At 39.3% G+C, this 16,725-nt stretch overlaps 2 non-coding genes across 2 annotated transcripts; both read right to left on the reverse strand.

Annotated features, from left to right (window-relative positions):
• Window positions 1–6,478: 6,478 nt before the first annotated feature.
• Window positions 6,479–6,585, reverse strand: LOC147950160 (small nucleolar RNA R71). The gene has a single exon (XR_015565419.1). It is a non-coding gene; the product is annotated as a small nucleolar RNA R71 (small nucleolar RNA).
• A 9,009-nt stretch (window positions 6,586–15,594) lies between these two features.
• Window positions 15,595–15,701, reverse strand: LOC147950161 (small nucleolar RNA R71). The gene has a single exon (XR_015565204.1). It is a non-coding gene; the product is annotated as a small nucleolar RNA R71 (small nucleolar RNA).
• Window positions 15,702–16,725: the final 1,024 nt, after the last annotated feature.

Here is a 16,725-nt window from a genome sequence, read left to right on the forward strand (position 1 = left end):
TTCAAATCAAAGTTTTCTCGGTTTTTGCCTGTTTTGGGATAAAGCAGGTATAAGTGTTATCTAAACACTCCAAATTCACCCTGATCACTTACAATTAGTCAAATGCATTGGATTGTTACGTATTTTGACCCTAGGAAGAGTACATAGCTGTTTACTGCTTCGAATAAATTTTTTCTCTCGGTTTTAGCCTGTTTTCTCGGATTAAGCCTGTTTTGGGAAAAAACGGGTTTAACTGTTGTCTAAACACCCCAAATTCATCCCGTTCGCTAGAATTAGTCCAATGCATTGGATTGTCACACATTCTGACCCTAGAAACAGTAACAAAGCTATTAACTGCTTTGAATCAATGTTTTCTCGGTTTTAGCCTGTTTTGGGACAAATGGGTATAATTGGTGTGTAAACACTCCAAATTCAACCCGAACTCTTATAATTAGTCAAATGCATTGGATTGTTACATATTTTGACCCTAGAAAGAGTGACATAGCTGTTTACTGCTTCAAATCAATGTTTCCTCTCGGTTTTAGCTTGTTTTCTCGGTTTAAGCATGTTTTGGGATAAAACGGGTTTAAGTGTTGTCTAAACACTCCAAATTCAACCCAAACTCTTATAATTAGTCAATGGAATTGGATTGTTACGTATTTTGACCCTAGGAAGAGTACCATAGCTGTTTACTGCTTCGAATAAATTTTTTCTCTCGGTTTTAGCATGTTTTCTCGGATTAAGCCTCTTTTGGGAAAAAACGGGTTTAAGTGTTTTCTAAACACTGCAAATTCATCCCGATCTCTTAAAATTAGTCCAATGCATTGGATTGTCACACAGTCTGACCCTAGAAACAGTAACAAAGCTATTAACTGCTTTGAATCAATGTTTTCTCGGTTTTAGCCTGTTTTGAGACAAAATGGGTATAACTGGTGTCTAAACACTCCAAATTCAACCCGAACTCTTATAATTAGTCAAATGCATTGGATTGTTACATATTTTGACCCTAGAAAGAGTAACATAGCTGTTTACTGCTTCAAATCAATGTTTCCTCTCGGTTTTAGCCTGTTTTCTCGGTTTAAGCCTGTTTTGGGATAAAACGGGTTTAAGTGTTGTCTAAACACTTCAAATTCAACCCAAACTCTTATAATTAGTCAATGGAATTGGATTGTTACATATTTTGACCCTAGAACAGTACCATAGCTGTTTACTGCTTCGAATTATTTTTTTCTCTCGGTTTTAGCATGTTTTCTGGGATTAAGCCTCTTTTGGGAAAAACGGGTTTAAGTGTTTTCAAAACACTCCAAATTCATCGCGATCTCTTAAAATTAGTCCAATGCATTGGATTGTCACACAGTCTGACCCTTGAAACAGTAACAAAGCTATTAACTGCTTTGAATCAATGTTTTCTCAGTTTTAGCCTGTTTTGGGATAAAATGGGTTTAAGTATTGTCTAAACACTCCAAATTCAACCCTAACTCTTATAATTAGTCAAATGCATTGGATGGTTACATATTTTGACCCTAGAAAGAGTAACATAGCTATTTACTGCTTCAAATCAAAGTTTTCTCGGTTTTTGCCTGTTTTGGGATAAAGCAGGTATAAGTGTTATCTAAACACTCCAAATTCACCCTGATCACTTACAATTAGTCAAATGCATTGGATTGTTACATATTTTGACCCTAGAAAGAGTAACATAGCTGTTTACTGCTTCGAATAAATGTTTTCTCTCGGTTTTAGCCTGTTTTCTCGGATTAAGCCTGTTTTAGGAAAAAACGGGTTTAAGTGTTGTCTAAACACCCCAAATTCATCCCGTTCGCTAGAATTAGTCCAATGCATTGGATTGTCACACATTCTGACCCTAGAAACAGTAACAAAGCTATTAACTGCTTAGAATCAATGTTTTCTCGGTTTTAGCCTGTTTTGGGACAAAATGGGTATAATTGGTGTGTAAACACTCCAAATTCAACCCGAACTCTTATAATTAGTCAAATGCATTGGATTGTTACATATTTTGACCCTAGAAAGAGTAACATAGCTGTTTACTGCTTCAAATCAATGTTTCCTCTCGGTTTTAGCTTGTTTTCTCGGTTTAAGCATGTTTTGGGATAAAACGGGTTTAAGTGTTGTCTAAACACTCCAAATTCAACCCAAACTCTTATAATTAGTCAATGGAATTGGATTGTTATGTATTTTGACCCTAGGAAGAGTACCATAGCTGTTTACTGCTTCAAATAATTTTTTTTCTCTCGGTTTTAGCATGTTTTCTCGGATTAAGCATGTTTTGGGAAAAAACGGGTTTAAGTGTTTTCAAAACACTCCAAATTCATTCCGATCTCTTAAAATTAGTTCAATGCATTGGATTGTCACACAGTCTGACCCTAGAAACAGTAACAAAGTTATTAACTACTTTGAATCAATGTTTTCTCGGTTTTAGCCTGTTTTGAGACAAAATGGGTATAACTGGTGTCTAAACACTCCAAATTCAACCCGAACTCTTATAATTAGTCAAATGCATTGGATTGTTATATATTTTGACCCTAGAAAGAGTAACATAGCTATTTACTGCTTCAAATCAAAGTTTTCCCGGTTTTTGCCTGTTTTGGGATAAAGCGGGTTTAAGTGTTATCTAAACACTCCAAATTCATCCCGATCTCTTATAATTAGTCAAATGCATTGGATTGTTACATATTTTGACCCCTGAAAAGGTAACATAGCTGTTTACTGCTTCGAATAAATGTTTTCTCTCGGTTTTAGCCTGTTTTCCCGGATTAAGCCTGTTTTGGGAAAAAACGGGTTTAAGGGTATTCTAAACACCCCAAATTCATCCTTTTCGCTAGAATTAGTCCAATGCGTTGGATTGTTACACACTCTCACCCTAGAAACAGTAACAAGTCTATTAACTGCTTAGAATCAATGTTGTCTCGGTTTTAGCCTGTTTTGGGACAAAATGGGTATAACTGGTGTCTGAACACTCCAAATTCAACCTGAACTCTTATAATTCGTCAAATGCATTGGATTGTTACATATTTTGACCTTAGAAAGAGTAACATAGCTGTTTACTGCTTCAAATCAATGTTTCCTCTCGGTTTTAGCTTGTTTTCTCGGTTTAAGCATCTTTTGGGATAAAACGGGTTTAAGTGTTGTCTAAACACTCCAAATTCAACCCAAACTCTTATAATTAGTCAATGGAATTGGATTGTTATGTATTTTGACCCTAGGAAGAGTACCATAGCTGTTTACTGCTTCGAATAAATTTTTTCTCTCGGTTTTAGCCTGTTTTCTCGGATTAAGCCTCTTTTGGGAAAAAACGGGTTTAAGTGTTTTCTAAACACTCCAAATTCATCTTGATCTCTTAAAATTAGTCCAATGCATTGGATTGTCACACAGTCTGACCCTAGAAACAGTAACAAAGCTATTAACTGCTTTGAATCAATGTTTTCTCGGTTTTAGCCTGTTTTGAGACAAAATGGGTATAACTGGTGTCTAAACACTCCAAATTAACCCCGAACTCTTATAATTAGTCAAATGCAATGGATTGTTACATATTTTGACCCTAGAAAGAGTAACATAGCTGTTTACAGCTTCAAATCAATGTTTCCTCTCGGTTTTGGCCTGTTTTCTCGGTTTAAGCCTGTTTTGGGATAAAACGGGTTTAAGTGTTGTCTAAACACTCCAAATTCAACCCAAACTCTTATAATTAGTCAATGGAATTGGATTGTTACATATTTTGACCCTAGGAAGAGTACCATAGCTGTTTACTGCTTCGAATTATTTTTTTCTCTCGGTTTTAGCATGTTTTCTGGGATTAAGCCTGTTTTGGGAAAAACGGGTTTAAGTGTTTTCAAAACACTCTAAATTCATCCCGATCTCTTAAAATTAGTCCAATGCATTGGATTGTCACACACTCTGATGATGTTCATATATTTTACCTTGTTTTCCCTTAGTTTATTCACAACTTTTGCATCTTTTGCTATCCATTTAGGCCATTATTGTGTAGCTTTAGGACTAATCATGCATTAGAGTATAGTTGCATTGCATTTGCATCTTTTCATGCATAAACAGGTGATTTTGGAGCTTAAGGAGCATGGAAGCAATGCTGAGGAGAAGTGAAGCTGTCCTGAGGAGAAAACAAGAAGAGTTAAGGCTGTAGAATCAAGGTCCGGAGTCCAACTCGACCGCACCACTCGACCGTGTGCTGAGGGGGACTCGACCGAGTGGAGAATGCACGAGAGAAGCCAGCTCGACCAGCCACTCGACCGAGCACTGGTCGAGTTGACCGAGCCGTTGACCACTTTGACTTTTTGTATTTTTAGGGCTTCCACCTCACCTCCTATATAAGGCCCTTGTACTTGCAGCCACCAAAGGGTCCAGCTTTTTAGAGAGTCTAAAACCTAGTTTTTACCTTTTTTAGATATTATTCCTTTTGCACTTTTATTTTTTTTTTTTTAGATCTTGTACTTTTTTGAGAGAGAAAGACTAGATTCTTATATTTTGTTTGTTTCATAACTTTCAAAGTATTAAGATTTCGAGTTTTATTCCTCAATATTGTAGATCTCTGTTTCATCTCTCTAATGATGCAAGTTTCATTATTTTCTGGGTTTTTGACATATTTCACAATGTGTTCTTGTGAGTAGTTTGCTTAGGACCTTGAGGATGGGTTAGGCTGGGTTGATCTTGTGGTTTGTTTGATTTGGTCAAGCTTGATTGTTGTAGATATCTTCTAGGCTAGATGATCTTAATGCTGATCCTATATCTGAGAAGGTAGGGTTTGATTTCAAGCATCTTAGCATCACACCAATGTCTAAGGAGCATAGATAAGGCTAGATCTAGAGCTTACCATTAGGCTTGCTAAGAGATTAGGAGTCTTGTTTGGTTTGAGATGTATTGCTTAATGCCTGCTTGTGTAGATTCTTTACTTTGTGAGAACAAGTCTAGAATTGCATAGGTTTGATTGTTTCTTGCCATGAGAGTGGATTAAACATGTCTTAGAATAGTATGTCTAGAGATCAGCTCAATGTTTGCTTGAGATTTGTTGACCAAGTTAGATAACCATAATGATTAGCTCAGCCCATGAATCCCTCCTCAAGGCCTTCTTTGTTTATTGAAATCCTAGTCTAAATATCATTGCTTGCTTGTTGTTTGATTAGTTTTAGCATTGCTCTGTTTTTCTTGTGTTGCTCTGTTTTCACGTTTAAGTCTAGCTCGACCACGTACTCGACCTACACTCGGTCGAGTGCTGATCGAGTTCATCCCCAGAACTTGTGTTTTTGATTTGTGATTGTCTTGTTTCATTCCTGTTTCATTTCCATTGCATTCACATAGTTTCCTCTTCATTACTTGTCTTGCATTAGTTCATTAGCATAGTGTCTATCTCTGTTCTAGTTTCTTTATAGCTTTAATTTGTCTGTTCTGTTTGCATTTAGTATCTTGTTCTAGTTGTTTTTACTTTCTGCATTTCATATCTCATTTTAGGATTGTTAGTGACAAACAATCTTTACAACTGGCTTGACTTAGACTCATATGCACATCTTAATTGTTCACAATCACTCAGATATGATTGACACCTCTTATACTGCAACTGCATAAGGGGAATTGAAACACCCTGACTTCTATTCATTCCATACATCATCATTCCATACATCATTCATTCATACACCACAAAGAAAGTCAGTTTCAATTTGGCGCCGTTGCCCATTTGAGTGTGTTTTGTGACATTTAGGATCATTATTAGTCTAAGATTAAGTTCGTTTTAAACACTTGTGAAGTTACTGAACTCGAATCTTCCTTTGCTTGGCTGTTTTGTGTTTCAGGTACCCACTCGACCACCTACTCGACCACCACTCGACCGAGCTGTGATCGAGCACTTGATCGAGCCAGAAGCCGGATCAAATTAGCCATTACTTCCCAGTCGACTCGACCACCCACTCGAGCCTGCGCTCGACCGTGTACCTGTTCGAGTCTGTAGTAGAGTTTGTTGATGCACACAAGGTCAAAAGGCAAAGATAGTCTTCAACAGCCTATTGACAACATCCACAGGCTACAAAAGGGTTTGAGACATAAGCAAGGAAGAGTAGTTCAACAACAACAAGGTCAAGACATCATGGAGCAACAAGCTATCCATGAGCAAAGACCAAGGCACATTGGTGCAGGAGATGCACCCAATACTCACAACCAAAGGGCTGGAATTGTGCCACCTTCAGTAGCAAACAATAACTTTGAGATCAAGAGTGGATTGATCTCAATGATACAAGCCAACAAGTTTCATGGGTTGCCAGTGGAGGATCCACTAGATCACCTTGATGAGTTTGACAGAATCTGTGGACTCACAAAGATCAATGGAGTAAGTGAAGATGGATTCAGATTAAGGCTCTTCCCATTTTCTCTTGGAGACAAAGCTCACCTTTGGGAGAAGACTCTTCCTACTGGAGCTATCACCACATGGGATGCATGCAAGAAAGCTTTTCTGGCCAAGTTCTTCTCCAATGCAAGGACTGCTAGGTTGCGGAATGAAATTTCTGGGTTTGCTCAAAGGAATAATGAGAGCTTTTGTGAAGCTTGGGAGAGGTTTAAAGGATTCCAAACTCAGTGTCCTCACCATGGCTTCAGCAATGAGTCACTTCTAAGCACCTTGTATAGAGGAGTGCTTCCCAAGATAAGAATGCTTCTTGACACAGCCTCTAATGGCAACTTCCTCAACAAGAATGTGGAAGAAGGATGGGAATTAGTTGAGAATCTTGCTCAAACTGATGGCAATTATAATGAGGACTATGATAGGACCATAAGGAGCTCCTCAACTGATCAAGAGGACAAGTATAAAAAGGATTTGAAGATGGTCAATGAGAAGCTTGAAAAGATCCACCTCAGCCAATCCAAGTCCATTCACTTCATTGGTGAAGAGGAAGCTCTAGTTCAAGAGGGGGAGCCTGAATTTGCTGAGTTGTGCTACATGCAAAACCAGGGAGGATTCAAAGGCTACAACCAAGGAGGTTTCAAGAACAACAATCTCTCTTATAGGAGCACCAATGTGGCCAACCCTCAAGACCAGGTCTATCCACCTCCTCAACCTCAACAGCAACAAAACTACATCCCCAAGCAACAACACCAAGTGTTCCAGCCCCAATTGTATCCCCCACCAGGGTTTCAGACTAACCAAGGCCAGGAACAAGACTTAAGAGCAATGATGCAACAGTTGTTGATTGGGCAAACACAAGGCAAGATTGAGGAAGCCAAGCAGTTTGCTGAGTTGAATCAAAGGCTCACATCACACTACAATGATCTGAACATGAAGTTTGACGGTCTCAACTCCAGAATGAAGTATATGGAGAGTAACAGTGCCTCTACTTCAGCTCCTAAACCCAACCAACTCCCTGGAAAAGCTGTTCAAAATCCAAGGGAGTTCACTGCAAAAGCCATTCATATCTCTGATGAGGAAGTCACTGAGGACAGTGAAGTCCAAGTTTGGGGGAATTCATTAGTTACTGAAGCCCCAAGTGACGTTTGTGCAAAGCAACTGGAGTCCGTTATTGCACTCGACCAAGTACTCGAACAGCCACTCGATCGAGTGCATGCTCGAGTGGTCGATCGAGTTGCAGACTCAGAAGCTGTCAAGCCTGCTAAGTACACTCCTCCTGCTTACAAGCCACCTCTTCCATTCCCAGGACGTTTCAAAGCACAAAAGATTAAGGAGCTTAGGGAAATCATTGAGAGAAAGGAGATGATGGCTAAGCAACAAGAGGAAGAGAAGGCTTTGAAGGAAGTGGTTGTGATTGAAGAAGCTGTGGTTGAGGAAGTGTTGGCCATACAAGAGATCACCATTGCTTACCAAGAAGAAGAGAGAGGACCTGCCTTGGAACAGTATGATCCATATCCTCTCTACAAAGACTTTTTGCTTGATTTGTCAAAGAAGAAGGCTGAAGCTCAAGATGAGAAGGATCTTGAGGACCTTGGAGGAGTTATCATTCCAATCAAGCTTAAGGATCCAGGTCCATTCTATCTGCCTTGCACACTTAGCTATCTTCACTACAACCAATGCCTTTGTGATTTGGGAGCTTCAACAAGTGTGATGCCATACTCCATAGCACAAAAGCTTGGGAGAACTGATTTCAAATCCACCAACCTTCATATTTGTCTAGCTGATGGGTCAAACAAGGAGATAGTTGGAAGGTTGGAGAATGTTCCAGTCAAGATAGGGAAGGCAAGGGTTCACACTGATTTTGTGGTGTTGGAGATGGACAAGGAACCTGAAGATCCAATCATTCTTGGAAGGCCATTCCTAGCCACTGTTGGAGCAGTTATTGATGTCAAAGAGGGTCTTGTGACCTTGAACATTGCTGAATATATAGCCATGAAGTTTAACATCTATAACCCAACCAACCTTCCTACCATTGATGATCAACCTTTTACTATCAAGGACAAAGGGGGTCAAGAAGGTTCAAGTGGTGAAGCAACTCCAAAGGCTAAGCTCTCCTTTCAAGATGATTCTGTGGAAAAGCTTAAGAGGTCAGTTCAAGAGTTGACTAGTATGGTTGAGGATCTTCAAGTTAAGCTGAACAAGAGGTCCTTAAGGAAGGCAAGACCAAGGCTCAAAATCAAGAAGAAACATGGTTTGTGTGTTAAGGGTGAGGTGATCAAGGATCAACTTCACAGTGATCAAGAGGTTCCAGGGACATCACCTCCTTGGTATCTAAACCAAGTCTAAAAAGGACACCAAAGTCAAGCTTAGTGACTTTAAACAAGCTCACTAGGGAGGAAGTCCCTAAGGTATCCTTTGTAAATATGGTTTATTTTCCTTGTAGTTTTGATGTGTTTTCTTTTATATTTGTGTTGGACAGGCCTTTAGGTGAGAATGTAGTTGGGTAAGGAGAGATTTAGACTTGGAGAAGGAGACTCGCAAGCCCACTCGACCCCCCACTCGAGCACGTACTCGACCGAGTCCCGGTCGATCCCCATCGTCGAGCTGCCCCAATCTCCACCTCCAAGTCACCAACAAGACCCCAACTACTCCTATGACAACATGCAGATGGATGTGGACAACTACTTCCACAATCCCTAAGGTACCACTATCACCTTCCCTTGTAGATATCATTGCATTTGACATTGTGTTTTGTTTTTTGTTTTTCATCTTGAATCCTCAATCAAATTTCTTTCACACAGGGACTGCGTGATTTAAGTTTGGGGGGGGGGGGGGTTTGAGATAGCATTTGACATTGTGTTTTGTGATTCTTATTTCAAATTTTTAGCATAATCATGTTAATACTTGCATAGCATCTAAGGCATAGAAAAACCCTAAAAATTTGAATTTTTTTGCAAAAATCTTTACAAAAAAAAGAGAGTGTTCATGTAGTTTGCACTGCACATTAGGATCTTGTTTAGCATGTTTCATGTAGGATTGTATAGTACTTGCATTAGGGATCTATGATGAGTATTCCCTTATTAGCTTGTTTATTCACTAGACTAGGATCAATGCCCAAGTTAATAGTACTTTGATGCTAGTTGAGTGGTTAGAATAAGATTGAACCAAGCCTTGAATTCCTACATTGCATTTGGTCTAAATTGAAGCATGTTGAGATTTGAAACCATTTCCTATTTATAAGAACCTAATATTGACTTTCAATTATCAATGTGTGCAATGCTTTAAACTCATGGATACCACATACATATTTGGATCTTCTTTTTCCTTTTTACCACTCTTGTTGATCCAAGTAGCTGATTTCCTCATTAAGAATCAGTTCCCCTACCCCTAAACCAAACCTTCTTTCAAGCCATGTTTATTCTTGTGTGTGTGAGGCCTATTTTTGGGATTGAGCTTGGTTGAAAGTGTTAGGTTTGAACTGACAAGAGTAAAGCCTTGTGTAGTTCTAGTTTGCATTTTTCAAACTAGATAGGACTAGGTGGTTCACTTGTTGGGTTTGGGACTTGGCTATTATGAAAAGAAAAGAGGAAAAAGAGAAAGAAAAGGTTAGGGTCTTTAGGAGGGGAATGTGTTTAAGAAAATTTAAAGTCTAGTGAAAGAATGGGAAGAATAAGATTGTTTAAAGATGGTTCTAGTTAAAGAAAAGAAAGAAAGAAAAGAGAAGTCTAGCAAAATGCTTATATGTCCTAAGAATAAGAAGAAAAGAGAACCATAGCCAATGAGTAAGAATCCCCCATTCCACTAGAAAGATCAAATAAGAAACCTCTCCTAAGACTTTAAAACCAAAAAGAGAAAAGGGTGAAAAAGAAGAAAAGAAGTTAAAGGGTAGCACTAGGATCAATTGGGTTTAGATTGATAGGATAAACACTTTGGGTACCTTTGGGTAGACAAGGTTTTGTTCTTGTATGTGTCTAAGTGTTCTTACCTTTAGCATTCTTCTAATGCTCAATTCATTTTTTATGAGAGAACCTTGATATTGATAAGCCCTACTCTAAAAAGAGACCATCATTGTCTCTAAACCTTTTACTGCCAAGCCAAATGAGTTTAAGCATTGCATAGAATTGATTCATGTTCTTGATTAATGAATGTTAAAGGAAATGGTTGATTTGAATGCATGTGGATGTCTAAGGCTCAAATCAGTGAAGGTTGTGATATGCTTGTCTAAAGTCTTTAAGTATAGCTCATTCAACTTGCATCATAGTACTAGTAACTTGGACATTGATTCTAGATAGTCTATTTGCAAGCTTTAGGAGCTGAGATCCCACTTTCAAACCTCACCTACCTTCTTTTGTCTTTGATTATTTGCTTGAGGGCAAGAAAAGACTAAGTTTGGGGGTGTTGATGTTCATATATTTTACCTTGTTTTCCCTTAGTTTATTCACAACTTTTGCATCTTTTGCTATCCATTTAGGCCATTATTGTGTAGGTTTAGGACTAATCATGCATTAGAGTATAGTTGCATTGCATTTGCATCTTTTCATGCATAAACAGGTGATTTTGGAGCTTAAGGAGCATGGAAGCAATGCTGAGGAGAAGTGAAGCTGTCCTGAGGAGAAAACAAGAAGAGTTAAGGCAGTAGAATCAAGGTCCGGAGTCCAACTCGACCGCACCACTCGACCACCACTCGACCGTGTGCTGAGGAGGACTCGACCGAGTGGAGAATGCACGAGAGAAGCCAGCTCGACCAGCCACTCGACCGAGCACTGGTCGAGTTGACCGAGCCGTTGACCACTTTGACTTTTTGTATTTTTAGGGCTTCCACCTCACCTCCTATATAAGGCCCTTGTACTTGCAGCCACCAAAGGGTCCAGCTTTTTAGAGAGTCTAAAACCTAGTTTTTACCTTTTTTAGATATTATTCCTTTTGCACTTTTATTTTATTTTTTTTAGATCTTGTACTTGTTTGAGAGAGAAAGATAGATTCTTATATTTTGTTTGTTTCATAACTTTCAAAGTATTAAGATTTCGAGTTTTATTCCTTCATCAATAATGTAGATCTCTGTTTCATCTCTCTAATGATGCAAGTTTCATTATTTTCTGGGTTTTTGACATATTTCACCATGTGTTCTTGTGAGTAGTTTGCTTAGGACCTTGAGGATGGGTTAGGCTGGGTTGATCTTGTGGTTTGTTTGATTTGGTCAAGCTTGATTGTTGTAGATCTCTTCTAGGCTAGATGATCTTAATGCTGATCCTATATCTGAGAAGGTAGGGTTTGATTTCAAGCATCTTAGCATCACACCAATGTCTAAGGAGCATAGATAAGACTAGATCTAGAGCTTACCATTAGGCTTGCTAAGAGATTAGAAGTCTTGTTTGGTTTGAGATGTATTGCTTAATGCCTGCTTGTGTAGATTCTTTTCTTTGTGAGAACAAGTCTAGAATTGCATAGGTTTGATTGTTTCTTGCCATGAGAGTGGATTAAACATGTCTTAGAATAGTATGTCTAGAGATCAGCTCAATGTTTGCTTGAGATTTGTTGACCAAGTTAGATAACCACAATGATTAGCTCAGCCCATGAATCCCTCCTCAAGGCCTTCTTTGTTTATTGAAATCCTAGTCTAAATATCATTGCTTGCTTGTTGTTTGATTAGTTTTAGCATTGCTCTGTTTTTCTTGTGTTGCTCTGTTTTCACGTTTAAGTCTAGCTCGACCACGTACTCGACCTACACTCGGTCGAGTGCTGCTCGAGTTCATCCCCAGAACTTGTGTTTTTGATTTGTAATTGTCTTGTTTCATTCCTGTTTCATTTCCATTGCATTCACATAGTTTCCTCTTCATTACTTGTCTTGCATTAGTTCATTAGCATAGTGTCTATCTCTGTTCTAGTTTCTTTATAGCTTTAATTTGTCTGTTCTGTTTGCATTTAGTATCTTGTTCTAGTTGTTTTTACTTTCTGCATTTCATATCTCATTTTAGGATTGTTAGTGACAAACAATCTTTACAATTGGCTTGACTTAGACTCATATGCACATCTTAATTGTTCACAATCACTCAGATAGGATTGACACCTCTTATACTGCAACTGCATAAGGGGAATTGAAACACCCTGACTTCTATTCATTCCATACATCATCATTCCATACATCATTCATTCATACACCACAAAGAAAGTCAGTTTCATCTGACCCCTGAAACAGTAACAAAGCTATTAACTGCTTTGAATCAATGTTTTCTCGGTTTTAGCCTATTTTGGGATAAAACGGGTTTAAGTATTGTCTAAACACTCCAAATTCAACCCTAACTCTTATAATTAGTCAAATGCATTGGATGGTTCATATTTTGACCCTAGAAAGAGTAACATAGCTATTTACTGCTTCAAATCAAAGTTTTCTCGGTTTTTGCCTGTTTTGGGATAAAGCAGGTTTAAGTGTTATCTAAACACTCCAAATTCATCCTGATCACTTACAATTAGTCAAATGCATTGGATTGTTACATATTTTGACCCTAGAAAGAGTAACATAGCTGTTTACTGCTTCGAATAAATGTTTTCTCTCGGTTTTAGCCTGTTTTCTCTGATTAAGCCTGTTTTGGGAAAAAACGGGTTTAAGTGTTGTCTAAACACCCCAAATTCATCCCGTTTGCTAGAATTAGTCCAATGCATTGGTGATGTTCATATATTTTACCTTGTTTTCCCTTAGTTTATTCACAACTTTTGCATCTTTTGCTATCCATTTAGGCCATTATTGTGTAGCTTTAGGACTAATCATGCATTAGAGTATAGTTGCATTGCATTTGCATCTTTTCATGCATAAACAGGTGATTTTGGAGCTTAAGGAGCATGGAAGCAATTCTGAGGAGAAGTGAAGCTGTCCTGAGGAGAAAACAAGAGAGTTAAGGCTGTAGAATCAAGGTCCGGAGTCCAACTCGACCGCACCACTCGACCACCACTCGACCGTGTGCTGAGGAGGACTCGACCAAGTGGAGAATGCACGAGAGAAGCCAGCTCGACCAGCCACTCGACCGAGCACTGGTCGAGTTGACCGAGCCGTTGACCACTTTGACTTTTTGTATTTTTAGGGCTTCCACCTCATCTCCTATATAAGGCCCTTGTACTTGCAGCCACAAAAGAATCCAGCTTTTTAGAGAGTCTAAAACCTAGTTTTTACCTTTTTTAAATATTATTCCTTTTGCACTTTTATTTTATTTTTAGATCTTGTACTTGTTTGAGAAAGAAAGACTAGATTCTTATATTTTGTTTGTTTCATAACTTTCAAAGTATTAAGATTTTGAGTTTATTTCCTTCATCAATATTGTAGATCTCTGTTTCATCTTTCTAATGATGCAAGTTTCATTATTTTCTGGGTTTTTGACATATTTCACCATGTGTTCTTATGAGTAGTTTGCTTAGGACCTTGAGGATGGGTTAGGCTGGGTTGATCTTGTGGTTTGTTTGATTTGGTCAAGCTTGATTGCTGTAGATCTCTTCTAGGCTAGATGATCTTAATGCTGATCCTATATCTGAGAGGGTAGGGTTTGATTTCAAGCATCTTAGCATCACACCAATGTCTAAGGAGCATAGATAAGGCTAGATCTAGAGCTTACCATTAGGCTTGCTAAGAGATTAGGAGTCTTGTTTGGTTTGAGATGTATTGCTTAATGCCTGCTTGTGTAGATTCTTTTCTTTGTGAGAACAAGTCTAGAATTGCATAGGTTTGATTGTTTCTTGCCATGAGAGTGGATTAAACATGTATTAGAATAGTATGTCTAGAGATCAGCTCAATGTTTGCTTGAGATTTGTTGACCAAGTTAGATAACCACAATGATTAGCTCAGCCCATGAATCCCTCCTCAAGGCCTTCTTTGTTTATTGAAATCTTAGTCTAAATATCATTGCTTGCTTGTTGTTTGATTGGTTTTAGCATTGCTCTGTTTTTCTTGTGTTGCTCTGTTTTCACGTTTAAGTCTAGCTCGACCACCCACACGACCTACACTCGGTCGAGTGCAGCTCGAGTTCATCCCCAGAACTAGTGTTTTTGATTTGTGATTGTCTTGTTTCATTCCTGTTTCATTTCTATTGCATTCACGTAGTTTCCTGTTCATTACTTGTCTTGCATTAGTTCATTAGCATAGTTTCTATCTTTGTTCTAGTTTCATTATAGCTTCAAGTTGTTTGTTCTGTTTGCATTTAGTATCCTGTTCTAGTTGTTTTTACCTTCTGCATTTCATATCTCATTTTAGGATTGTTAGTGACAAACAATCTTTACAATTGGCTTGACTTAGACTCATATGCACATCTTAATTGTTCACAATCACTCAGATAGGATTGACACCTCTTATACTGCAACTGCATAAGGGGAATTGAAACACCCTGACTTCTATTCATTCCATACATCATCATTCCATACATCATTCATTCATACACCACAAAGAAAGTCAGTTTCAATTTGGCGCCGTTGCCCATTTGAGTGTGTTTTGTGACATTTAGGATCCCTATTAGTCTAAGATTAAGTTCATTTTAAACACTTGTGAAGTTACTGAACTCGAATCTTCCTTTGCTTGGCTGTTTTGTGTTTCAGGTACCCACTCGACCACCTACTCGACCACCACTCGACCGAGCTGTGATCGAGCACTTGATCGAGCCAGCAGCCGGATCCAATTAGCCATAACTTCCCTGTCGACTCGACCACCCACTCGAGCCTGCGCTCGACCGTGTACCTGTTCGAGTCCGTAGTAGAGTTTGTTGATGCACACAAGGTCAAAAGGCAAAGATAGTCTTCAACAGCCTATTGACAACATCCACAGGCTACAAAAGGGTTTGAGACATAAGCAAGGAAGAGTATTTCAACAACAACAAGGTCAAGACATCATGGAGCAACAAGCTGTCCATGAGCAAAGACCAAGGCACATTGGTGCAGGAGATGCACCCAATACTCACAACCAAAGGGCTGGAATTGTGCCACCTTCAGTAGCAAACAATAACTTTGAGATCAAGAGTGGATTGATCTCAATGATACAAGGAAACAAGTTTCATGGGTTGCCAATGGAGGATCCACTAGATCACCTTGATGAGTTTGACAGAATATGTGGACTCACTAAGATCAATGGAGTGAGTGAAGATGGATTCAAATTAAGACTCTTCCCATTTTCTCTTGGAGACAAAGCTCACCTTTGGGAGAAGACTCTACCTACTGGAGCTATCACCACATGGGATGCATGCAAGAAAGCTTTTCTGGCCAAGTTCTTCTCCAATGCAAGGACTGCTAGGCTGAGGAATGAGATTTCTAGGTTTGCTCAAAGGAATAATGAGAGCTTTTGTGAAGCTTGGGAGAGGTTTAAAGGATTCCAAACTCAGTGTCCTCACCATGGTTTCAGCAATGAGTCACTTCTAAGCACCTTGTATAGAGGAGTGCTTCCCAAGATAAGAATGCTTCTTGACACAGCCTCTAATGGCAACTTCCTCAACAAGAATGTGGAAGAAGGATGGGAGTTAGTTGAGAATCTTGCTCAATCTGATGGCAATTATAATGAGGACTATGATAGGACCATAAGGAGCTCCTCAACTGATCAAGAGGACAAGTATAAGAAGGATTTGAAGATGGTCAATGAGAAGCTTGACAAGATCCTCCTCAGCCAATCCAAGTCCATTCACTTCATAGGTGAAGAGGAAGCTCCAGTTCAAGAGGGGGAGCCTGAATTTGCTGAGTTGTGATACATGCAGAACCAGGGAGGATTCAAAGGCTACAACCAAGGAGGTTTCAAGAACAACAATCTCTCTTATAGGAGCACCAATGTGGCCAACCCTCAAGACCAGGTCTATCCACCTCCTCAACCTCAACAGCAACAAAACTACATCCCCAAGCAGCAACACCAAGTGTTCCAGCCCCAATTGTGTCCCCCACCAGGGTTTCAGACTAACCAAGGCCAGGAACAAGACTTAAGAGCAATGATGCAACAGTTGTTGATTGGGCAAACACAAGGCAAGATTGAGGAAGCCAAGCAGTTTGCTGAGTTGAATCAAAGGCTCACATCACAGTACAATGATCTGAACATGAAGTTTGAAGGTCTCAACTCCAGAATAACATTGCCTCTACTTCAGCTCCTAAACCCAACCAACTCCCTGGAAAAGCTGTTCAAAATCCAAGGGAGTTCACTGCAAAAGCCATTCATATCTCTGATGGGGAAGTCACTGAGGACAGTGAAGTCCAAGTTTGGGGGAACTCATTAGTTACTGAAGCCCCAAGTGACGTTTGTGCAAAGCAACTGGAGTCCGGCATCTGGCTCGACCAAGTACTCGAACAGCCACTCGATCGAGTTGCAGACTCAGAAGCTGTCAAGCCTGCTAAGTACACTCCTCCTGCTTACAAGCCACCTCTTCCATTCCCAGGACGTTTCA

Source organism: Camelina sativa, chromosome 1, assembly GCF_030686135.1.
Source record: "Camelina sativa cultivar CO46 ecotype springtype chromosome 1, ASM3068613v1".
Lineage (NCBI taxonomy): Eukaryota > Viridiplantae > Streptophyta > Magnoliopsida > Brassicales > Brassicaceae > Camelina > Camelina sativa.